Source organism: Thamnophis elegans, chromosome 6 (genome assembly GCF_009769535.1).
Source record: "Thamnophis elegans isolate rThaEle1 chromosome 6, rThaEle1.pri, whole genome shotgun sequence".
NCBI lineage: Eukaryota > Metazoa > Chordata > Lepidosauria > Squamata > Colubridae > Thamnophis > Thamnophis elegans.
In genome coordinates, this window is record NC_045546.1 from 68,558,591 (window position 1) to 68,573,441 (window position 14,851).

Genomic DNA, 14,851 nt, shown 5'->3' on the forward strand with positions numbered 1-14,851 from the left:
CCCCAGTCCAGCCTCCAGTGGGAGGGGTGGGTTATAAGATCTCTGGAACATTGTCATTCTCATCCATAATGAAGAGAGGTACTGATACATTGGAGCTGTGCCTTAATCAGGAATTGAATTTCTTTCATTCTCTCATAACCGAAAGACAGCATGGCATAGCTCCAATCTCAGAATTAACAGAGAGTAGGTATGGAAAAGCACTGAACCACTGTGATGAACTGATGAAGTATGTTATTCTGAAATTGTCTCACTTATTTCCCTTCGCACAGGAAATATGAAGTCCCCTCTAGCCCCCCCCCCGTTATTTAAATAAGTAGTGTAAACCGATTGCAGAAAGTGGACAGGATTGTCATTTTTGTCCAAAATCTCAGCTGCAATAACAGTCCCGCTGAATTCTTCTAGCCAGGAAGCTCTGCGGAGCCAAAAGTCACCCTGTAGGGATGACAAAAATAGAGAGGATAGTCGCAAGAAGAGTGCAGTTTCTTCATTTGGTCCAAAGAAAGACCCTTTAACTGGTAAAAGAGAAGACAGCCATTATGGCAGAACCGAAGCCATGACAGCTGAAACTTTCTAACTTTTGCCATGCAATTTCCCCTAAAAACACCCCCTTTGGAAAGTGGGACTCAATTGAAGTGAATAGCGGTGACTAAGACCTGGAGCTACTGTCAAATTTGGAAAAGAAAGAAAAAAAATTGCAGACAGAAGCAACCTTAAAGATAACCTTAACCTTAAGAGATTGTACCTAGACAGTACACTGCTAATGTGAATATGGAAATTTTATATGTAACAATGAAAATTGCATAATAATTAAAAAAGAAATGGAAATAACCTTTCTTCCATAATTATCTTATGCATTATATCACTAATATTTTGTTAAAGATGTTATCAACATTTTACTAACTATTCTATACAATAGAATAATTTTTCCCAAGTATTATTGAGCTTGAGGAACTTCACTCATATGACATTACATAAATTACTCTTACATAAAGAGTAAGGTTCTACATCTATGCAAGAAAAATGAAATGCACAGGTACAGTATAGGTGGTACCTTGCTCAATAGTAGTAACTGTGAGAGGGATCTTGGAGTCCTAGTGGACAACCATTTAAATATGAGCCAGCTGTGTGCAGCAGCTGCCAAAAAAGCCAACACAGTTCTAGGCTACATAAACAGAGGGATAGAATCAAGATCAAGTGAAGTGTTAATACCACTTTATAATGCCTTGGTAAGGCCACACTTGGAATACTGCATTCAGTTTTGGTCGCCACGATGTAGAAAAGATGGAAGTCTTTAAGAAGATGTTGGATAGCCATTTGTCTGAAACGGTATAGGGTTTCCGGCCTAGGCAGGGGGTTGGACTAGAAGACCACTAATGTCCCTTCCAACTCTGCTATTGTATTGCATTGTATTGTACATAAAAGAAAAAATGATGTATAATAATAATAATAATAATAATAATAATAATAATAATAATAAATCATGCAGACTGATTATAAATTGCGGCACAATTCAGTAGCACAAATGATCCATTGGAATTTGTGCAAAAATTATAATATTAAAACAGCAACAAACTGGTGGGAACATCAGCCTGAAAAGGTCACCGAAAATCAGATGGTCAAGATCTTGTGGGATTTCCGTATACAAACGGGCAAAATACTGGCACATAATACACCAGACATCACACTGGTTGAGAAAAATAAGGTCACAATCATAGACATCGCAATACCAGGTGATAGCAGGGTCGCCGAGAAGGAACATGAAAAAATAGCAAAATACCAGGACTTAAAAATTGAAATTCAACGACTATGGCACAAACCAGCAGTGGTAATTCCAGTGGTAATTGGCACACTGGGTGCTATTCCAAAAGCACTGGAATTACATTTAAACAGTTAAAAATTGACAAAATCACCATCAGTCAAATGCAAAAAGCCGCACTGCTTGGATCTGCATGCATATTACGAAAATACGTTATGACGTCCTAGGCCCCTGGGTGGGGCCCGACTAGTACCCAATGCCAAATCCGGCGAAACAACTGGCCGCTGTGATACAATTGTATAATAATAATAATAATTATAATAATAATTATTATTATTATTATTATTGCTAGCTTCCCTGACTGGACGGTAGGAGCATGATCATTAATATCAGTGAATTCTACTTCAATTCTTTAATGTTTAATCAAATCTCTAGCTGTAATCTCACAATTGAAGGTACACTCCTTTCTTTGAGACCATTTCTCTTCCTTAACCTTGTAATACATAATGGGCATTCTAATAATCCAAAGCAAAATGTGGAGTCTGGCTTGAAGAAACAAAGTGGATGATATAATCAGTTACCTTCTTCATTTCCAGTCCCATTTCCAGTTCCAGTTTCCTATCAAAGACCTTTTCTCTGTTTCTTGAGGAATGAGGGAATGGATTGACTTGGTAGATGTTAATAAATAGAATTAGCAATAACAATAGCACTTAGACTTATACACCACGTCATAGTGCTTTACAGCCCTCTCTAAGCGGTTTACCCCCAGCATATTGCCCCCAACAATCTGGATCTTCATAAATAAAAATAAAAAAATAACTCCTCTTTTGTGGTTTTAGGAACATTTTGCTATTATTATTTCTATTTTGTTAAGAAATACCAAGGAGATTTGTGACTGAGGATTGACAGGGAGCTGCCAGAGAGTGAAAATATGTGTTGGTCAACCGATAGTGTCTTACAGCTGAAACTTTTGGTCCTCTGACAAGCTGCTGAATTTTGAGGATTAATTTTTCACTCCATTAGTCACAGCTAATAACTTCACACAATCATTTTCCTGTAAGTTCATTGAGCTTCATTCTAACCTTTATTTTATGTGTCAAGAATTTTACAAAGAACTTCATGATTATGAAATAAATTAGAATAAGTCCCAAGAATGCATATGAAAATATTATAATTAAAAACCAGGTCCCATTGAAACTATATTTGCAAAACTAAAGTCTTAAAGTTTAGAATATATCTGCTGAAGAATCTGCAATATTATAGTAAAAATAAAAAACTTAATTTTGAATTTCAATTTATAGTATCTTGATTTAATAGTGATTGAATTCCTATGTTCAATCTCAATATATAGAATAGTTTTGTCTAAAGCATGAGATTGTTTAACCTCAGAAGCTTATTAGAATTAATCTGTATAACACATAGATACTTATGAGGAAACCTATAACATTTTTGCCAACAATTTCATTTTCTTTAGGAGAAACATTATAATGGAGAAAGTGACAAGAAAATCCAGTGTATGCTAGTACAAGTACAGAAAATTACATGTGCATATCCACGCCTAACCAAAAACAGTGGCCAATTTGATACATAGTTTTGTTGTCGTTGGTATAGTAAATAGTGACTACCCATGAAGTTGGTATTAAAAATGGGTATCATTACATTAGGATGACACTTTTGGTACATTTGAATTTATCTATCCCCCACTGGGGAAATAAAGGCCCCTCTGCACTATAACTTTTGAATCTTAAGAAGTAGTTCTTGCCAAGTCTTTCAGACTCTGTAACTGAAAAACCTCAGAGGGGCTTGGGGTAGCAAAAAAGGTTTGTAAAAAAACCCCTCATTTTCTTGACTTATGGATACAAATTTAGGAATAATTACAATAATTTATATAGAAATGCTGAAAACAAATGAAAATATAGCATATTTGAATGCATACATTTAATTACTATATAAATATGATAATGGATAAATACATGGAGAAAAACAAGAACAGAGTCTGATGCTCAAGAATCAACAATCAACAGAACTTTCCAGGGTTCTTCTGCTTTCCCTTTTGTTGCAAGCAATGAGGGCGAATCTATATTACCTCTAAAACTGCTCTAAATATTCTCCACATTTAGAGGCATGGAAAAATATCTCCTACTTAGCTCCTTACATCTCTTTTTTGAAGCTTTCCAATTCCAACACGATGGTTTCACATGTTAGAAAATGGCTGGGAAGCAATAAGGAGAGAAAGTAGTGCATTTTTTAAATAGGTTATAGGTTATAAGTTTATTTCATTTCTATGCCGCCCTATTCCCGGAGGGACTCAGGGTGGCTAACAAACCCGGGGGGGGGGGGGTAGTACAGAAAAGGCAACACAACAAGCAGATACAGAGAAATTTTTAAAAAAAATAATCAACAGTCACACAATTCGAGCGGGGAAGGGAACTCGTCAACCCCAGGCTGCCGGAACAGCCAGGTTTTAACGGCTTTACGGAAAGCCTGAAGGGAGGTGAGGGTCCGAATCTCCGCGGGGAGTTTGTTCCAAAGGGCCGGAGCAGCCACAGAGAAGGCCCTCCTCCAGGTAGTCGCCAATTGACATTGGCCGGTAGATGGAATCCGGAGGAGGCCTAATCTGTGGGATCTGATGGGTCTTTGGGAGGTAATTTTAATTATTACATATCATTTATTAAATTTATATGCCACCCGTTTCACTATCGAAAGAGTCTCTTTATCCCTGTATTGAAAACTTATCTGATTTAAAACAAAACAAAACTTGAGAAAGTCCCTGGCCTCTGGGATTCTATTCCCAAGCCTAAAGTTCCTAGGTTTGTGAGATAGACATATTTTGCTGAAATATATAACATAAAATGAAAGAGAATATGGTGCTATGAATTTGATATCTTTTACTGATGCAATTGGACCTGTTGTGGTAGTTTTGTTCCCTAGCACCTAAAGGAGGATTGGTTTCTCTTTCACGGGTTTACAATCTCTGTAAAATCTTTCCATAATGTCCATTAATAGAAGGAACAAAGGAGCTATGTAAGTAATCTGATGTTCAAAGTTTAAGAAACAGAGAGAAAGATTGCTGGCAACATTGATATTACATTAACTAAATTGAATTTTGCAATGTAGCTGCTCTTTAGATTCAGGATTATCCAATCCTGATGTTTTCTCCCTTTTAGAGGTCTGCATGTTTCCATTGCACACAATTTATGTAATTGTAAACAACAATAACTTAACAACAGCATTGCCCCAACAGTTGTACCAGGGATCTTTAAATTATTAAATCTAGTAGTACAGATGCTAGATTTTATAGTGTTTGTGAAAGGATAATCTGTAGACCATTTGAAAATTATTTAGTTAACTGAGGAAAAGAAAAACAAAACACTATAATACATCTTGCATCCCCAATTTACAAAATCAATAGCACCAAAAAATCATGGAATATTAAATAAAACAAATGATTTTAAAAACTTTTTTTACCTTAATGTCATGATCCATTTCTGAATTTAATTGATTTTCACTGTTGCCTACAAAAGGAACACTATTATCACCATCAAGGGTACTTTTAAAAGAATGACAATTTGGTGTCAAGAACATACATTCATTCTTTCTGGTTTCTGAGGAGAGGCAAAGCTGGTAGGAATAAGGCAGAGTCCCATCCTGAAAATTGGGTGGAAATATGAGTCCAGCTGTGGATTGGGGAGTAGGACCAAAGCACTGTAGGAATCTAGGACTCCCTGCATGCCGCAGTTTCATTGCAATTGCCAAAATCACTGTGAAGAGAAATAGGAATGACATCACAGCTAAGGCCACCACCAAATAGAATTGCAAGTCCGACTGATCCTCTGAACTCTTCATCTGGTTTTTCATCTCTGGAAGGGCCTCCTGGAAGTTCTCAGCAAACACCAGGTTCAGAGTGACAGAGGCCGAGAGAATCGGTTGTCCATTATCCTTCACCAGAAGGACCAGTCTCTGTTTCACAGCATCTCTTTCCAAAAAGGTTCTTGCTGTCCTGATCTCACCCGTATGGGAGCCAACAGTGAAGAGGGCCGGTTCTGTGGCTTGAATCAGCTGATAGGAAAGCCAGGCGTTGTGTCCAGAATCAGCATCCACAGCCACCACCTTTGTTACCAGATAATCTGCCTCAGCTGAACGAGGGACCATCTCAAAGAGGGCAGAGTCCTTGGAGTCTGGTGAAGGGGACAGGATCTGGGGGCTGTTGTCATTTTGATCCAGGATAAACACCTTGACAGTGACGCTGCTGCTGAGAGGGGGACTCCCGCCATCTTGGGCCTTCACTTGCAGCTGGAATTCCCTGAACTGCTCATAGTCAAAGGATCGCTGGGCGTAGATGATGCCGTTCTCAGAGTGAATGGAGATATAGGAGGAGATGGGAAGTTTTTTAATGTTGCTGGTGAGGATTGAATATGTGATGTGTGAGTTTTGATCCACATCCGGATCAAAGGCTTGAATCTGGAAGATGGAGGCACCAGAAGGATTGTTCTCCCGCACATAGATGCTGTAGGAAGCTTTTTCAAAAGCAGGAGCATTGTCATTGATATCAGAGATCTGCAGCAAGATGGTTTTATTTGTGCTCAGTGGAGGGATTCCTTTGTCAGTTGCTGTGATTGTAATATTATATTTAGAAATTCTTTCTCTATCTAGAGGTCTGTCTGTCATGAGCTTGTAGTAATTATTAGAAAAAGACAGGATCTTGAAAGGAATATCATTTTCTAAATGACATGTAACTTTTCCATTATCATTAGCATCTTTGTCATTTGCACTTATTAAAGCAATTAATGTTTCAGGTGGAGTATCTTCAGAGAGTGAATTAAATAAGGAGACGAGGTTTATCTCTGGTGCATTATCATTCTCATCACATATTACTATTTCAATAATGCTGTTTGCTTCTAAGCCACCGCCATCTTTTGCTACTACTGTTATTGTATATTCTGCAGTTTCCTCAAAGTCCAAGGGGGCCATAAGCATGATTTTTCCATTGCTTGGATTCAAATGAAATATGGGGTGGTTATTTCCAGGCATATTGCCAAAATGATATCTGATTTGGGCATTTGTCCCATCATCTTTATCAGAAGCAATAACCTGGAGCACAGGAGACCCTACTGGAAGATTCTCCTCCAATTTGACCTTATAGATTTCTTGAGTGAAAATGGGTGGGTTGTCATTGGCATCAGTAACATTAATCCATATATGGGCAGTCCCAGTTTTTCTTGGTTCACCCCCATCCATGGCTGTAAGGATCAAATGTAGATATGGTTCACTTTCACGATCCAATGGATTATTAATCACTAGTTCTGTATATTTATTTCCATCTTTTCTCTCTCCAGTCTCCAAATTACAACAAAGATTGGAGCTAAGCTCATAGTTTTGGAGGGCATTCTTTCCAATGTCAGGATCTTCAGCTTTTGCAAGGAGAAATCGAGTTCCAGATAAAGTGGTTTCACTTATTTCTAAGTTGAAGTTGTTGTCCAAGAAATATGGTGCATTATCATTAATGTCCTCAACTGACACAGTTATATGAAAGACATTCAAAGGATCTTCAACCACAACTTCAAAACTAAGAAGACAGAGTGGAGCCTTCCCACATATTACTTCTCGATCTATCCTTTCATTTACATAGAGGTTTCCATTCTCTGCATTGATGCTGAAGTAGTGTATTTTAGCAATAGACACTAGATGTAAATTATGTTTTTCCACTTCCCTTATGTTCAATCCCACATCCTTTGCAAGATTCCCCACAACAAAACCTTTTGCCATCTCTTCTGGTACTGAATAGCCAATGTGCTTTGAGACAGCCCAGTGGGAGAAACAGAATAGTGAGATAAACAGTACTTGCCTTGTGAATGCTTTGCCATTCTTTCTGTTCTTTGTGTCCATCTGTCTTCTTCAATAATAGGCTATAACCCCTTCCTCTTCTTCTTTTAAACTTACTGTCATTAGGTGAAAGAGTATTGAGAACAGATGAAACAAGGAAAATTGCCCTTTTTCTTGCACCACCTGGACCCGTTTTCCTTCAGTCTTCAAGTCAGCTCTGACTCTATATTTCTCAATTTTCCTAGACAGCATTGATAGAACTGCATATTGAGCATGAACTATTTTCAGCAGTCTGTGCTGGCCAACAGCGGCACTTTGAGGTTTAAACAGAGCATTGCAAGAACATTCATCTTCACCAATTTAAAGCTAAGGATTTAAAACATGTGTATGACTGAATGCTTCTATATCCACAGCACGTGTTGCTCTGCAGTTTTCTTTCCTGCTTCACTCAGCTCTGCTTTTTAAAAAATATACATGTGCACAATTGATTTTGCAACTTTAAATGGAAATTGTATTTGTAGATACTTTCTCAGTAACAATTTACTACTTATTTAGTGATGTTGCATCTGTTAATATAGTACTGTGGTCAGCATGATTTCTGATTGATGGATTTTAAAATAAAGATTCTAAATTCAGTAAATGAAGGGATATCATGTATCCCATTTTCCATAATAGTATATACAGTACACATCTTCAAAAATCCTCGCAAGCAGACCATGAATAAAATAATGGATATTATGAATAGTTATGAATTTTGTGTTGATAATACTTTTTGTATCCCCTGACACTACTGACAGTAATTTCCACTGAGCATTAATTAATCAATTAAAACAAAAAATATTTTGCTTTCCCTTTCCCAAATCATGCCAGAGTCTTTATCATATTCAGGTTAAGTCATCTTTTTTAGATAACTATTTCCAAATCTTTCTCTTCCAAATTGCTCCAGACTCTTGTTTTAATGTCATTTTCTACACAGTTACAAAAGCTCTATCTTTTCTCGTATGGATATATCAGAATCGTAGAGTATTCCAAGTGAAGTGATTCTATATACTATAGCAGCATTCTGATACTAGCAGTTTTATTTCAGTCCCTTTTCTGATAAGCACTTTGAAATTCATGATTCACTTCAGTTTGTTTATGAGTTGGTGATAGATCATCTTGCCTCAATAAAATTCAAATATTGCTACACTTAATATTATTTATAGCAAAAACTTTCAAATATTTTCCTATTGTGTTTCTTATTTCAGAAATAGGCAGACCATGAGTTCTAGTCTCACCTTAGACACAAAGCCAACTGGGTGGCCCTAGGACAGTCACTTTTTCTTAGCTGTACAAAGGAGACAATGGCAATTCACTTCTGAAAAATCCTGCCAAAAAAACTGCAGGGATTTTTTTAGGCAGCCTCCAAGAATTTGACAAATTGGAAGAAAATGAATGGAAGAAAAAAAATCACACACAGGGACATTCTTTTACTTAATGGCTGTTAAATTTATTTAATACCTTTTGAAGAACTTTAGGCAATGCTTCTAAAAGTCCAGGTTACCAAGTTATATTTATTTTATCAAAGCATATTACTTTTGAAAATAAAGATGTTAACACATTGCTAAGAAAATTATTTGTGTCATTTAAAAAAGGCACACAAAGTGGAGAGCAGAGAAATTTACTAAAACGTAACAGGAAGGTAGAAAAGAGCTATATTATTGCTGAAGTTAACTTGAGGGTAAATCTGGAGGTGAAATCTAAAAGTATGGTTGCACAGATCTTGTCAGAAATCTATGAACTTACAGTGAAACTGCAGAGGAGGGGAATGTTCCTATTCAGGAATATCCATTGACTTAATGTGGGAATTTATGTCATCTGGGAAATGACATAATAGGAATGATGACAAATAGATACAAATGAGATCATTACACAACTCATGCAAATCACAAATGAAACTGGGTGTCATATCCCTAAAAGTGATACTGCCATTCAATTGGGAGGAGGACAGCCTCGGAGTTAAATCATTAGCTACATCTGAAACAAGTGAGTTTTACAACTTTACAACTGGTTTCCTGTCACCGGGAGACTGAAGGTCCCAACATCTCTGGAGGGATGTTTATGGTATATAACTTTGATGTCTAACTAGAGATAGCCATGAGAACGTGTGCTTTATTGACTCCCAGGGCAGAAGAGTTAAGGAAGCATCTTCACACTTGTGTATTAGTCAGAATCTGCATTCGGACAAAGGGGAGGGGTCATTATCAGCTTAATCCCATTTGCATGGTCTAAAGGTTTTCAGATGCTGCTTTGCTTCTAATGGTTTCCATCCTGCTTGATTAAAGGTTCCTTTTGAAATAATCCGTTTCAAGAGTCTTTACTTTCTCAAGTTAGGTGAGGAGCCATTATACTGGGTCTGTTGTATGCAAAGACCATTGCACTGCAGTCTGTAAATTGGGATTTTAAAACTTCATTGGAACAGTCAAGACCTATACTCAGAATTAGTGTAAAAAGCAAAGCAAAGCAAAGCAAAGCAAAGCAAAGCAAAGCAAAGCAAAGCAAAGCAAAGCAAAGCAAAGCAAAGCAAAGCAAAGCAAAGCAAAGCAAAGCAAAGCAAAGCAAAGCAAAGCAAAGCAAAGCAAAGCAGTAGCACGGTGGTTAGAAAGCAGTACTGCAGGCTACTTCTGCTGACTGCCAGCTGCCTTCAGTTTGGCAGTTCGATTCTCACCAGCTCAAGGTTGACTCAGCCTTGCATCCTTCCGAGGTCAGTAAAATGATAAGATCGATGAGTTTTACAATGATGTGACAAAGAAAAATGCTGATACTAAATTACTAATAGGTGACTTTGATGGAAGAATAGGAAGAACAATGCTTGGAGAAAAAGTGACTGGCCTGTATGGAAGTGGTGAATGAGACAATAGAGGTGACAGACTAGTAGATTTTGTTAAAGGATAGGAACTTCGTATCATGAATTCATTTTACAAGAAAAAAGCCAGCAGAAAATGGACATGGAAGAGTCCATCTGGCTACACAAGTGAAATTGACTGCATCATGTTGAGTGATAAAACCATATTCTGCAATTGTACTGTCATCAATCATTTTAATGTTGGAAGTGACCATAGAATGATACAAATTAAAGTGAAGATAGGCTGTTGAAAAGAGTATAAGAAAATGATAAAGACATCACAAAAAACAAAAATAGATAATATGTGATAGTGATAAGCTGTTAGAGGAGAACAGCAGTTTTGAGATTAACCTAACAAATTGTTTTCATCTATTGTAAGATTTGGAAGAGATGAACATTACAGACCAAAATAAACAAATAGTCAAAAAAATCCTTGAATCTGCTACATCTGCACCACCAGAAAAACACTTTGTACAGTCAACAATCTCTGATGAAACTATTGATTTAATGAAAAAAGATGAACAATATAAAATACCAGAAGTTTCTCTAATAAACTGGAGTATGTTGAACTTTGCAAGATCATAAGAAAATATGTCCAAGAAGAAACACATGAATATATATTGTAATGTGCTACAAAGTATACTATGCTCTGAAGGATGAATTTGGCTCACAATTCCACAGAGTATTAGGGAAATGAAAGTTGACCTTTACTTTACATTGGCATCTTACTCATATTAAATCCTGTTGCAGTTTTGTAACCCTAAGAAAGCATACAGAACATTAAGCCAGGATGTGGGCCGCATCCGGCCCATGGGGTGCTTAGATCTGGCTCTTGGGGCTACCCTGGAAACAGTGAAGAATCAACCCGCAGAGCCTCTGCCAGTGAAAACAGGCTCCTGAGCTCCATTTTTCGGCTGCGATAGTCTCCTGCAAATCTCTGCTAGTGAAAAAGGTTGCAGGAGGTCGTCACAGCTGAAAAATGGAGCTCAGAAGTCCATTTTTGCTGGCAGAGCACTCAGGCCACCACAGGTCCTGACACAAATGATGTTAAGCTGGCCATACCCACCCTGGCCCCCCGAGATCAAACACAACCCTCAATGAAATCAAGTTTGACACCCCTGCATTAAGCAAATTTACCTTTATCTGTGTTATGCTTTGTACCAAACCTGATATACTATTTGAGCAAAATAATGAGTTAATTAGACAAATAAACAGGAAAAAGCTGCATATATTTATGATTGTTGAACAGTATTGTATCAATTTTTAAAAGATCAAGGATTCAGCATTGCATTAGAATGAAATATGTAAATTGCTCTTTTACTCACATTTGATCAAAGAGTAAAGGAAATCTAAAATTCAATAAATATTCAAAGAAAATAAGATTTTGCAGATATTCACAATATATTTTTCCAACCCTTATTTATCCATTCTCCTACACATGATCCACTTAAATGTTTATTATTAGCTAATAAAGCAACAATTATCTCTTGGAAATGTGCTGCCTCAAAGCAATCAAATCTCTTGTCTTATTCTTAGGGATACATTATGAAGAACATCGCTTCCGATGTAATATGAACAGATGTTTATTTTTTAATAAACATTATAACATAGACAATAAATCAGTGAAAGTGTGCCATAAGAATCAATATGAAATGCACTATTAAATGAGATTCATTATTGCACAACCTATGGAGATAGATAAATATATCTAAAACATAGATTTATGCAACTAAAAGAGTTGGAAAAAATACAATTAACTGCAAATTAAACATTTAGAGATAGCATTGTGCTATGACAAAGAGTAAGAAGTTTATCTTTCTATTTTATCTCACCTCACAAGGTAATTTTTTTCCTCCAACTTCTGCAAAAGATACACCAAATTTTTCAAGACAAAGAACATTCTCAGCAATATGAATTTTTGGTGTCAGCCCAGCAAAACCATTCTTTCTGGATTAAGACGAAAGGCAAAGTTGGTAGGAATAAGGCAACGTTCCTTCTTCAAAATTTGAAGGAAATATTGTCTTGGTATGTGGGACTGGACCAAAACATTGTAGGAATCTAGGATTCCCTGACTGCTGGAGTTTCATCGTAAAAGCCAGAATCACTGTGAAGAGGAATAAGAATGAAATCATAGCTAAGTCCAATGCCAAATAAAATTGTAGGTCAGACTGATACTCTGAATTATTCAACTGGTTTTTCTTTTTTGGAAGGGCTTCCTCGAAGTTGTCAGCAAACACCAGGTTCAGGGTGACGGTGGCTGAGAGAGGCTGCCCATTGTCCTTCACTGTAATTACAAGTTTCTGTTTAACCACATCCCTGTCCATAAAAGTTCTTGCTATCCTGATCTCACCAGTATGGGAGCCAATAGTGAAGAGGGCCAGTTCTGTGGCTTGAATCAGCTGGCAGGAAAGCCAGGTGTTGTGTACAGAATCAGCATCCACAGCCACCACCTTTGTTACCAGATAATTTACCTCGGCTGAACGAGGGACCATCTCAAAGAGGGCAGAATCCTTGGAGTCTGGTGAAGGGGACAGGATCTGGGGGCTGTTGTCATTCCGATCCAGGATAAACACCCTGACTATGACCTTGCTGCTGAGAGGGGGACTCCCGCCATCTTGGGCCTTCACCTGCAGCTGGAATTCCCTGAACTGCTCATAGTCAAAGGATCGCTGGGCGTAGATGATGCCGGTCTCAGAGTGAATAGAGATATAGGAGGAGATGGGAAGTTCTTCAGTGTTGCTGGTGAGGATTGTATATGTGACCTATGAGTTCTGGTGCATATCTAGATCATAGGCTTTGATCCTGAATATGGAGGTACCAGAAGGATTGTTCTCTGGCGTACAGATGCTGTAGGAAGTTTTTTCAAAAGCAGGGGCATTGTCATTGATAGCAGAGATCTGCAGCAAGATGGTTTTATTTGTGCTCAGTGGAGGGATTCCTTTGTCAATAGCTATGATTGTAATATTATACTGAGATGCTTTTTCTCTACCCAGGAGTCTGTTTGTCTGGAGTGCGTAGTAATTATTGGATGATGGAAGTATCTTGAATGGTAAATCATCTTGTAAATAACAAGTTATCTTTCCATTACACCAGCATCTTTATATTTAAGATTTATAAGAGCGATTAGAGTTTCAGACCTAGAATTTTGAAGAAGTAGGGTAAATAAGGAAACCACTGTTATCTCTGGGTAATTATCATTCTTAACTACAATATGTATTTGCACTTTACAATGTGTTACTAATTCTCCAAGATCTTTTGCTGCCATTGTTATAATATATTCTTTGGTTTCTTCAAAATCTAATGTTTTAATAAGAGTAATTATCCCTCTGATTTGATCCATACTAAATTTTTCTTATGCATTTGTTGGTATGTTGTTGAAATGATATCTGATTTGAGCATTTATGCCTTCATCATCATCGGAAACAGAAGTCTGGAGCACAGTGGTTCCAATAGGAGCATTTTCTGTCAGATTGACTCTATAGACTTCTTGAGTAAAAATAGGGGGATTGTCTTTGGCATCAGTAATGTTCATTAATATTTGCACACAATCTAAAGGTTTCTGCAGAACTAAATCTGCAAATTTATTTCCATCTTGATTCTCTTCTACTTCCAAAATGAAATATGGATTGGAACTGAGCTTGCTATTCTGTAAAGAATTTATTTCAATATCAGCATCTTCAGATCTTCCAAGAAGAAATTTGGTTCCTGGCAAAGTAACTTCGCTTGTTTCGAAGATGATATTGCCATTAAGGAACTGTGGGGCATTATCATTAATATCTTGAATTTTATGCTTTCATGGAAAATATTCAGAGGGTTTTCAATCACCATTTCAAAATTAACCAAGCAAAGTAGACTTTTATCACATATTTTTTCCAGGTCTGTCCTGTCATTTATATAGAAATTTCCATTTTCTGTATTGATTCCAAAATATTTCATATTGTCCACTGATGCTGCACATTGTGTTTTGCCAGTTCTTTGTTACTCAAACCCAGATCCTTAGCAAGATTCCCCACAATAGAACCTTTTATCATTTCCTCAGGTATTATATAATGAATCTGCTCTGAAGCAACCCAGTAAGGGAATGATAATTGCAAGAGAAGTAATACTTGCCTTCTGTGTGCTCCTCCATTCTTTTTTTTTTTTTTTTTTGCTTTCTTTCCATCTTGACCTTTCCCCACTATCCTGTGTGCTTCCTTTCAGATCAGATCAAATTTTCATCAGGAGGGAAGAAAATTCCATAAAGAAAAACAATCTCATTTTTTAAAAAGAAATCTCATGCAGTTTCTGTTTGGCAGCTTCAATATTCTCTCTTTTCTCTCCCTCTTTTCTGTTTCCCCAGTTTACACAGTACTTGTGAAATAATCTTAGACTCAAAAGTCAATTTCCAC

General features: G+C 37.1%; 1 pseudogene; it reads right to left on the reverse strand.

Moving 5' to 3' along the window:
• Positions 1-5,093: 5,093 nt before the first annotated feature.
• LOC116510744 lies at positions 5,094-14,602 on the reverse strand (annotated as a pseudogene).
• Between the last annotated feature and the right edge of the window lie 249 nt (positions 14,603-14,851).